This window comes from Psammomys obesus, unplaced genomic scaffold (assembly GCF_907164565.1).
Source record: "Psammomys obesus unplaced genomic scaffold, mPsaObe1.curated_primary_1811, whole genome shotgun sequence".
Lineage (NCBI taxonomy): Eukaryota > Metazoa > Chordata > Mammalia > Rodentia > Muridae > Psammomys > Psammomys obesus.
Window position 1 is genome coordinate 2,147,229 of NW_026592732.1, and position 10,737 is coordinate 2,157,965.

Genomic DNA, 10,737 nt, shown 5'->3' on the forward strand with positions numbered 1-10,737 from the left:
TGACGCTGTAGGATTCAGACAGTCCTCTTTGGTGGAGAACGGGTTCGCTGGTCTGGCGTGGGGTAATGTATCCATGCAGCGATCCCGTTCACCTTAAAAGCTGTTGGTGTGGTCAGCAGAATGACCTAAGGTCCTTTCCATCTGGGCTCAAGTATACATACCTTGGTGAAACCTCCTCACGTAGACCCAGTCTCCCGGTTGGAAGTTATGTAGCTCTGGAACTGGGCCTGCTTCATAAAGGTCACGCAATTTAGGCCAAACATGTTTATGAGCCCACTGGATTGCTCTAACTCTGAATAGAAACTCATCATCTTCTAGTTCTGCAATAGCTGCCGACTGCAGGTTAGGCGCATTGGGAGCTGAAACACCATACATGATCTCAAAGGGGGTGAGCCCCATCTGGTAAGGAGAATTCCTCACCCGACAGAGGGCAAAGGAAGAAGCATCGCCCAGTCCCCACCAGTCTCTAAGGTCAATTAGTTAAGGTCTCTTAGTGTTCTATTCATTCTCTCTACCTGACTTAAGCTTTGGGGTCTATAAGCACAATGTAGTTTCCAATCTGCCCCAGTGAACCTCACTATGTCCTGACTTACCTTGGACACAAATGCTGGTCCATTATCTGACCCTATCGTGTGAAATCCATACTTGGGTAAGATACCCTCTAAAAAGCTTCTTGGCTACTACCTTTGCTGTCTCAGTCTTGGTGGGAAATGCTTTTGTCCATCCCGAGAAGACATCCACGAACACTAGCAGACGCATATAGCTATATTTTACTGTCTTGATTGCTATAAAAATCAATTTCCCAATGGGCCCCAGTCTCTTAACTTGCAGTCAAGAGTCTGGATGTTTGGGATTACCCGAGGCATTAGTTAGTTGGCAAGCTTTCCAGTTTGTCATGATGTCTTCAAGAGTACCCTGCATGTTTCTGCAGGTCACTGTAGATTGTCTGTCCACATCTGCCATTCTTCTGGTGCCCATGTGGGTGACTCTGTGAATTTTCTAAGAATGGCCCTTGCTAAAGAGTTAGGTAATATTAGCTTATCGCCACCAGCCCTCCAAACATCGACTCATGGCCAGGCTCTTAGGGCATTTAATTTCTTCCTCAGTATAAACTGGGTGTTCGGGCAGGTTGGGGTTGGGTGGTTCGGGTAGAACAGTGGTTAGGACAGGGAGGGCAACTTCTTGTAGAGTGGCTGCCTGAGTCATCTGATCGGCCAAACTATTTCCTTTGGCTAAGAGGAGGTTCCTCTCTGATGTCCTGGGCAGTGGGTGATAGCCAACCTGTTAGGTAACCAGAGTGCTTGGAGCAGTTGCAGAATCTCCTCTTTATTTTTCGTGGGTTTTCCCTCAGCAGTGAGCAGGCCTTGTTCTTGGTAAATGGCACCATGTACATGGGCCGTGGCAAAGGCATACCTGCTTTCCGTGTAGACATTGACTGCCAAATCCTTTCCCAAAGTTAAGGCCTTGGCCAAGGCTATCAACTCAGCTTTCTGTGCAGAGGTTCCTGCAGAAAGAGACTGGCACCAAATTACCTCTGTTTCAGTGTTACTGCCACTCCGGCTTTTCTCTGACCCTCAAGGATGAGACTGCTTCCATCCATGTACCAACTGTGATCACTCAGGGGGCGTCCATCAGGTCTGGCCTGTGCTGTCAGCGTCAGCCAATATCAAAATGCAGTCATGTAGAGGAGGGTCCAAATCTGGATCCAGTAAGAGAGTCCCCAGATTCAGGGAAGGAGGCAGCTGGAAACTGATTCTGCTGGGGTTGATCAGCAGGGTCTGGTAGTGAGTCATTCTGGCATTACTAAGCCATCGATCTGGAGTTGTTTTAGCACTCCTTCAATGGCATGTGGGGTGGTAACAATTAGGTTTTGCCTCAGGGTGAGCTTATCTGCATTCTTGACCAATAAGGCTGTGGCTGCAATGATGCGCAGGCAAGGGGCCATCCAATTGCTACGGGGTTCAACTTTTTGGACAGGTATGCTACCAGACGCTTCCAAGGCCCCAGTGTTTGAGTCAGAACTCCCTTGGCAATCCCTTTTCCTTCATTCACAAACAAGTGAAAAGGCTTAGTGATGTCTGGTAACCCTAAGGCTGGTGCCGACATCAGGGCCTGCTTCAACTTATCAAAAGCCCGTTGCTGTTCTGGGATCCAATTTAAGTTCTCAGTCTCTTTTGTGACTTCATAAAGGGGCTTAGCAATTTCTTCAAAGCCTAGCATCCAGAGCCTGCAAAATCCCACCGACCTAGGAACTCTCTTACCTGACAATGACTGCTTGGGACTGGAATGCTGAGAGCAGTCTCTTTTCGGGCCCTGAAGAGCCAGCATTGTCCCCCTTTCAGGATACAGCCAAGGTAGTTCACTTCAGTTTTGCAGAGTTGTGCCTTTTTGGCTGAGGCTCAGTATCCTAGGTCTCCCAGGTCTTGTAAGAGCCTCCGGGTTCCTTCCAGAGAGCTTGCCTGGTCCTTGGCTGCCACCAAAAGGTCATCTACGTATGGGAGAAGGGTAACATCTGGGTTGTTAGCCTGTACTCACCCAGGTCCTCATGCAGGGCCTCATTGAAGATGGTAAGTGAGTTCTTAAATCCTTGAGGTAGGTGTCCAAGTCAGCTGTCTGTTGATGCCTGCCTCTAGGTCATGCCATCTGAAAGCAAAGTATTCCTGGCTTTTGGGTGCCAAGGGGAGGTTGAAGGCGTTCTTCAGATCTAGGACTGTAGACCAGTCCCTTTTGGGTGGTAGGGAACTCAGCAAAGTATATGGGTTAGGTACAGTGGGGTGAGTATCCATCCCCCACCAGTTGACTTCCCTCAAGTCCTGGACCAGCCAATAGTCATTTGAGTTAGGCTTTCCAACAGGCAAAAAGGGAGTGTTCTAGGCAGATTGGCAAGGCCAGAGAACCCCAAGTCTGAGTAATTTTTAGATATGAGGAGTTATTCCCCTTTTTGCTTCTAGAAACATTGGGTATTAGTGTACCTGGGGTGTGGTGGGTGGGACCCACCCCTGGCTTAAGTTCCACAAACACTGATGGCCGGTGTTTGACCAGTCCCATTCCCTCTGTTTCAGCCCAAGCCTGAGGAAATTCCCACAACCAAAGATCCAGATTTTCCTTTTGAGCAAGAGGTTGTTCATAGATTTGTATTCAGATTCTGAGGCCAGGTTGACCATTAGGAGTTAGACAAGCCTTTATCATCTAGTTTCTGGTCTCCTTACTGTCCAAAATGTATCTGGGCCCTCATTTTGGCTACTAGATCCCTCCCCAAAAGTGGGTAAGGGCATTCTGGAATGACCATGAAATAATAGGTTACCCATCCCATTCCCAAGTCCACAGATCTTCAGGTAGTCCATGAGTATTGTTTAGTACCTGTGGCCCCTTGGGCCCAAGATTTTTTTAAAGTGAGGGCTCATCAGCCTTTTGGAGCACTGAATGTTGAGCACCTGTGTCCACCAGAAAGTCCCAGGGTTTTCCCTCCACCTTAAGAGTTACCCTGGGTTTGGGGAGGGGGTCCAAAACTCATCCCCTTCAATCATCATCTTCTCCAGCAAACATGACTTTGAGCTTGGGTCATTTCTTTGGGCATTCCTTTGTCCAATGGCCCTCTCCTTTACAGTGTGCACATTGATTCTTACCTAATGACTCTGATGACATTCAGCATCTTCCCTCTGAGCTCTTTCCATCAGCAAGTTGTTGGAGTTGCCACTTTCTTTGGGCTAGGCTGTCGCAGCCAGCACCTTAGCCAAGTCCCTATTCTGCCTCTTTTCTGCTTTAATCTGCTTCTCTCTGGGCTATCTTAGTTATTGTAAACCTTCTCTGCCACCTCAACTAGATCCCTCAGCAACTTTTCTCCTAATCTTTCTAGTTTCTGTAACTTAATATCTGGAACTGACTGGTTAATGAAAGCCAGGGCCACTGATGATTTCTGGTCAGAGTGCTCAGGATCATAAGGAGTGTAGCATCTGTAAGCCTCCATGATCCTCTCTAAGAATGCCACTGGGCTTTTATTAGGCTCCTGGCTGACATCATACACCTTTGCCAAATTAGTGGGTCGTCTGGCAGCCTCTTTGAGACCTGCCAACAGAGCCTGGCAATAAACCTGGAGACGCTCCTTACCTTCACCTGTGTGCTAATCCCAGTTGGGATGAGTAAAGGGAAAAGCTGCATCTATTGTGGCTGGGTTCTGGGTGGGATTGCCTGTATCCCTCTGAACATTTTTTTCAGGCCTCAAAAGGATGCCTTCCCTCTCTTCTGTGGTGAAAAGAACCTGCAAAGCTATTGACAATTATCCCAAGTGGATGGTGAGTAAACAAGACAGTTTCTAAAAGGCTGATAAGTTGTTTCGGGTTTTTGGAAAAAGGAGCATGTTGTGTCCTCCAGGTATAGAGGTCCCCAGTAGCAAAGAGCCAAAAATGGTGAGGTTGATTTCCATGCTGATCTGCTGACCCTGTTGCCCTAAGGGGAAAAATGGTGGAATCTGCCTCCTTCCCCCAACCTCAGGAGGCACCTTGCACCCACTCCTGGTGCCCCGTGTGGGTCCCCCTCCCACTCCCAGAATTGGTGCCATTGGAGCAGGTGGCAGAGCTGGTCCTGGAGCCTGTTGTGCTTCATTGCCTGGCTGTGCAGGAGGATGGTGCCTGTAAGGCAGTGGGGGAAAATGAGATCTTCAGGGGGGTATTCTGCAAGACAGGATACAGGGGAGCTGTTGGCTTGGTAGTCTCCCGTTCGGCCATTACCGATGTTGGCACGGTTCCTATTAATGAAGAATTGTTAACAGGAAGGGAGAGAAAAGGCCTAACTCATGGAGGTGGATCAACAATCAGGTCCTTCCAGACTATAATATAAGCGACCTGATCGGGATGTCCACGTGCTTTCCAAAATACTTTGTCTTGTACTGCTAATACGGTCGGAAGATGGAAGGTTCCTTTTGCCAGCCATCTGACATTAAAAGTTGGCCATTCTGAGCTGCAGTATGTAGTCATATTTCCTTTCCTTACATCTACTGAAAGGTTATGAGCCCTAGCCCTAACTTCTCTGAAATGGGCCCGGACGAGATCAAGGGGGTGAGAGGTAGTGTGTCCCATAGCGTCCGTCATAGTCCAATACAAAGACTCACAAACACAAGGAACAAAATAGAAGACAAACATGAACAAAGTAGCCACTCCATGACTGGAGACAAAAATAGAACCATAAACTTAGACTTACAAACTCCTGCCCTGGAATCCGAAAGCAGCACAGAGAGGAAAGTAACTGGGGGGATTCCTCACCCACCAAAAATCTCTCCAACTGGGGGGTAGGCTCTCTATCAACCACCTCTGGGGTGGGCTCTCTGTCAACCACTCCAACCTCGCCCACCAAAAACAGACCGGTGGACTCTCCATCAACCATGCAGGGCCAAGGACCTCTCCCTGATCCCCATGGCTGTGACTCTCCAGCACATCCACTCTTAGTCACATGCTGCCATTTATACGGACACCTCGAGGCTTCCCAGAGCTAAAAGTAAGCACAAAACACAGACGCCACACAGAAACATTTACTGGCCAGTACAAGACCTTCTGGGTCAGGATGCTGGGATCTGGGGGAACTCAGTGTGACCTCCAAATGTTATGCCAAGACCCCCCAAGAGACCACCAGTAACACAAGTCCAATACAAACACACAAGGGTCTTTATTCAAGCTTGAGCTCAGGCTGTCAATCATCCCTGATGCAGCAGTTCAGAAAAGAGCAGCCCTGAGTCTCAGGAGGCAAAGTTTTTAAAGGGAAAAGTTGTAGGTGGGGAATTTCAACAGGTTTGGGTAAAATTGGGTAAGGGTTCAATGAGTGAGGTGACTTTTAAGCTGATGGGTCCGAGCCACCTGGTCAAATCACAAGATATCTGTATGACAGCCTTCTGGGTGGAGGACCCATTAACACATTCTGTGGTATTTATAACAATCTGCGGGGTGGAGGACCAGGTGGTTTTTCTTGGAACCCGAAGGTGGGGGCCAAGTCACTCTAAGGACAGTCAACTTAAGATAGAGTCGGAGAAACAAAATGGAGTCTGCCCTGTTATCTTCAATTCCTTCAACATGAGATCAGTTTGAGAAGGCTGCCAGTAGAAACTTGTGCACCTGGTTTATTCCACAATACCTTTTCTTTAGTCTGAGCAAAGTACCTCAGTACAATGAAGGGGCTCATTGAGAGGTCAAACTTGTTTACCTCAACCACCTGTCCGTGTGATCCTCGCACAAACAAAGGGAAGTGACTTGGCAAAACATCCTGTTTATCTCTGTCTCCAGATAAAGGCCAGGTGAAAACATGTTTCTCACTCAATAACAAAGCAGCCTGACAAACAAGCAGCTCTCCACAATAAACTATTTTCCACTCTGCTCATTTGTTTAATAACATAAATACAGTATCTTTTTCAGGATGATTTCATCATTGTCACATGTCATCTGACAGAAGATTTATCTTTGATTCCAGTTTGGAAGGTTTCAGTCAATGGTCAGTTGGCCTTTTGCTTCTAGGCCCCCGTGAAGACAGAAGAGCAGGATGGTAATGTATAGCAGATTTGTTAGTTGTTTGTTTTGTTGTTGCAAAAATGACACCTAAAAAACAATGGGGAGGGGGGTCTTGGCTCACGGTTTGAGAGTGTAGAAAGAGGCTGTGTCTTTAGCTGGTGGAGGCAACTGTTTACATTGCATCAACAAGCACAGTGCAGAGACTGTTGAATGCTGCTATTATCATTCTTTCCTGCTTTTCATTCCGCCAGGGGCCATAGCCAAGTAACCTAATCTAAGCAAAAACTTTCACAATAATTCTCATAGATTGGTTTCCACAATGACTCTAAACCTATCAAATTGACAAGATAAAACATTACCATGGAAGAAAATTTTATTTGCCTTTGTATCCAGGAGTCAAGATTAGGTAAGTTTGTAGTCACACCAAGACCTGATACCAAGAACTTAATTTTTTTTTTATTAATTACAAGAACTTAAATTTTTATTTCTATGCCTCACCTTATAATCTTTCAATAATTTTCCAACAAAGTCACTTTATTAGGGCCAAACACTCACCCTAGTAAAAATAAAATAAAATAAAATAAAAAAAAAATAAACTATCTGCATTTAGAGATATTAACATAAACAAATTAATGATTCTATATTCAAAACACTTTATTGGAGATTCTATAAAAACCTGACCATTTGATATCAATTCACTTTATTATCAGATTCCTTGGTCCCTATGCAGTGAGAGTTGTCATCCTGGATTCAGGAAAACCCACCAGGAGGGCAAGGCTGTCTGTTGTTTTGTCCGCAGTCTTTACTCAGAAAATGAGATTTACAACGAGACAGGTAAATGTCAGTCATGGAGACAATACCCCCACCTAACCACATATGCAATATCTAAGCAAATGGAAAACATCTGTAAGTGAACTGCAACCAGTTGGCTTCCATGAAGATAATCCTCTTCCTTCCAGCTGTTATAAAAATCACAACTTACAGTTCTTTTTTTCCACTGAAATAACACACTCTTGGCATTGAAATTCATACCATGCTTGAACCATTGTGGATGTGACCGCCTGCAGAAAACCACTCTAGACCACAAGAGTAATATGCTTTATTTCACTGTTCATTTTGCCTGAGTTTCTTTTCTATTGGTATAACAAAGCACCAGGACCAAGAAACTTATAAAAGAAAGCATTTAATTGGTTTACAGCTTCAGATGATTAGACTCCATGAAGGCAGGGCAGAGGCATGCGTGATAGTTTGAATGAGAATGATCCCCATATGCTCATATGATTGAATACTTGGTCTACGGTTGTGGAAATCTTTGGGAAGAATTAGGAAATGTAGCCTTGTCGAAGGAGGTCTGTCGCTAAGCGTGGAATTTCAGGTTTTGAAAGCCCACTTTATTTCCATTTAGTGCTCCCCCATCTCTTTGCCTCATGATTGTAGATTAGATGTAAGCTCTTGGCTCTTTTTCCAGATCTATTCCTTCCTGCAGCTTGCCTTGTTCTCCCTCTGGGACTGTGAGCCTACAAGTTAAATTTTTTCATTTGTAAGTTGCCTTAGTCATTAAGTCTCTTCACAACAATAGAAAATAAACTATAAGAGCACGGCAATGGGAGCAGTTGAGAGCTCACATGCTGATCCACTAGTAGGAGACAGAAAAGACAAAATGTGAATAGCAAGATTTTTAAAGCCCTTTCACAGCAGCATACCTCTCCCAAAAGGGCCGAACCATCTGATCCATTGTTTTCAAATAGCTCCACCAATAGAGGGCAGAGCATACAAATAATGTCATGTAAGGGAGGGAGGGACATTCTCATTCAAACCACCACATTTTATTTATTTATTTATTTATCTATCTATCTATTTATTTATTTATTTGTTATAATTTATTCACTTTATATCCCAATTGTAGGCTCCTCCTTTGTCTCCTCCAGGTCCCACACTCCCTCCCTCTTCTCCCTATCCCCTTCCCTAGACCACAGAATCAGGGAGCCCTCTTCCATACCATCTGACCCAAGCCTATCAAGTCTCATCAGGACTACCTGATAGCAAGAGCTATCAGTGCCAGCAGTATGTGGCTGTCAAAAGGTCTGGGCTGTCCAGAAGCTCATGTCAGCTGGCAGCCACACTCCAGGCATTCAGTGGAACAAAGGATGCATCTCAGTCCATCATGATGGAGGAGTGGCATGAGAGATTTAGTTTGTGAATCAAGGACTTATAAACCTTGGGCAGTGAGAGGGGTCCCAAGGGTGAATATGTTTGAATTTCTGGGGCTAATGGTGCCAGGAATACTTAGTATAATTAAGCACTGCTTTCTTCTCTTATAATATGGATGTTTTGTTACATGTAGATTAAGTATCCCTGATGACTGAAATGAGCCACTGATTCCCTAAGGAAGAAGCATGAATCTAAGAATGTTAAAGGTCAGACCAGGCTTTCAACAGATCCACCTTCTTGGCAATGGGTTTCCTTCTCTCATATGTGTGAACCTTATAGAGAGCTTTGTTGAGGCTCAGATGGATACTGATTATGTAATACATAAAAAATAGGGGCAATCACTTGCTGAAACTGGGCTGATGAGCCGGGAGTTTGACGGATGTTCTGGTTGCTTTGCATCTTCTGACACAAGCTAGAGACACATGGAGAACCTCATTTTCTCCATCAGCCAGGTCTGTGGTTATGTTTGTGGAGCATGTTGGTATAATGTTATTTTTTTAATGTATACATCTTACCCTTGTTCATTTAAATACTGATTTCTCCCCCACCCCACCCCCAACTCTCTGGTTTCAATTCAGATATTGCATTGTGATACTCATTCTAAGCATCCTGTCTCAACTCTTGTGTAAACAGGAACAAAATAAAGCAACTGGACACAATGTTGAGCAGGGAGGAGCCAGAGGACAGGAAAGAGGGGAGGAGCCAGAAGGCGGAGGAGGAGTGGGAGGAGAAGGAGGAGAAGGGGCAAGAGGAGAGCTAGGAGAGCAGAGCTGGAGGAGAGATCTTGGAACGTGGAGCATGAACCAGACCTAAGATTTCACAAAAAGCAAGTAAAATGTGGGAAATCTAAATGTTAGGAAACTGAGAGCTGGGAGGTTTAGGAGGGAGTAAATATTGCCCAGCATTGTGTTCTAGGTTAACTAAAAACCCAGTCTCTGTGTGGTGATTTGGTTATACAGCTGTTTAAGATTAGCAGCAAGCTTTACTAGAAGATAAACCAATAGTAAATATTAATCGTCACCTACAACAGGAGCATTTACTTGTTATGTGATCAATGTGTGAGGGTCCAGCTCACCAATGGTGGTGTCACTCCTGAGCAGCTGGTTCTAAGCTATACAACGAGAAAGTAATTGAGCAAACCATGGAGAGTGTGCCAGGAAGCATCATTCCTTTATCATCTCTACTTAAGTTCTTGTGGGTTAGAATAACTATACAAATAAATGATAATAGTTTATAAATGGATCAAAATTTTGTTCTTAGGAGGACCCTAGAGAGAATGCTTAATTCTCATTCCAAAGGCAAACAGGATAGACACCAGAAGCAGTGGAAGAGAGGAAACAGGACGGGAGCCTACCGTAGATGTCCTCTGAAAGATTCCACCCAGCATGGGATAGCAGCAGATGCAGAGACTCACAGCCAAACTTTGGGCAGGGCACAGGGATTTGGACAGGGCACAGGGAGTCTTACGAAAGAAAGGAAGGGGGGATAGAAGGATCCAGAGGGGACAGGAGCTCCACAAGGAGACAAACAAAGACAAAAAAAAATATGACCCCAGGGGGCTTATAGAGACTGATATATCAACCAAGGACCATGTATGGAGCAGGCCTAGATCTCCCTGCTCAGATATAGCCCATAGGCAACCCAGTCTCTGTGTGGGTCTTCTAGCAAAGGTAGCAGAAGCTGTCTCTGACATGAAGTCAGTTGCTCTTTGATCACTACCCCCTGGAGGGGCAGCCTTGCCAGCCCACAGAGGAAGAGGATCCAGGCAGTCCTGATGAGACTTCATAGGCTAGGGTCAGACAGTAGGGAAGGAAGTCTCTTCCTTTAAGTGGACTAGGGGAAGGAGACATGGGGCCAAGAGGGATTGAAGGAGGGACCAAAAGGAGATAAGGGAGGGACTACATTTGGGATATAAAGCAAATAAATTGTTATATGTGTGTGTGTGTGTGTGTGTGTGTGTGTGTGTGTGTGTATAAAAAAAAACAAAAATTTGTTCTTCAAAGTGATTAGAAATATTGATAAACTTTAGCTTAAT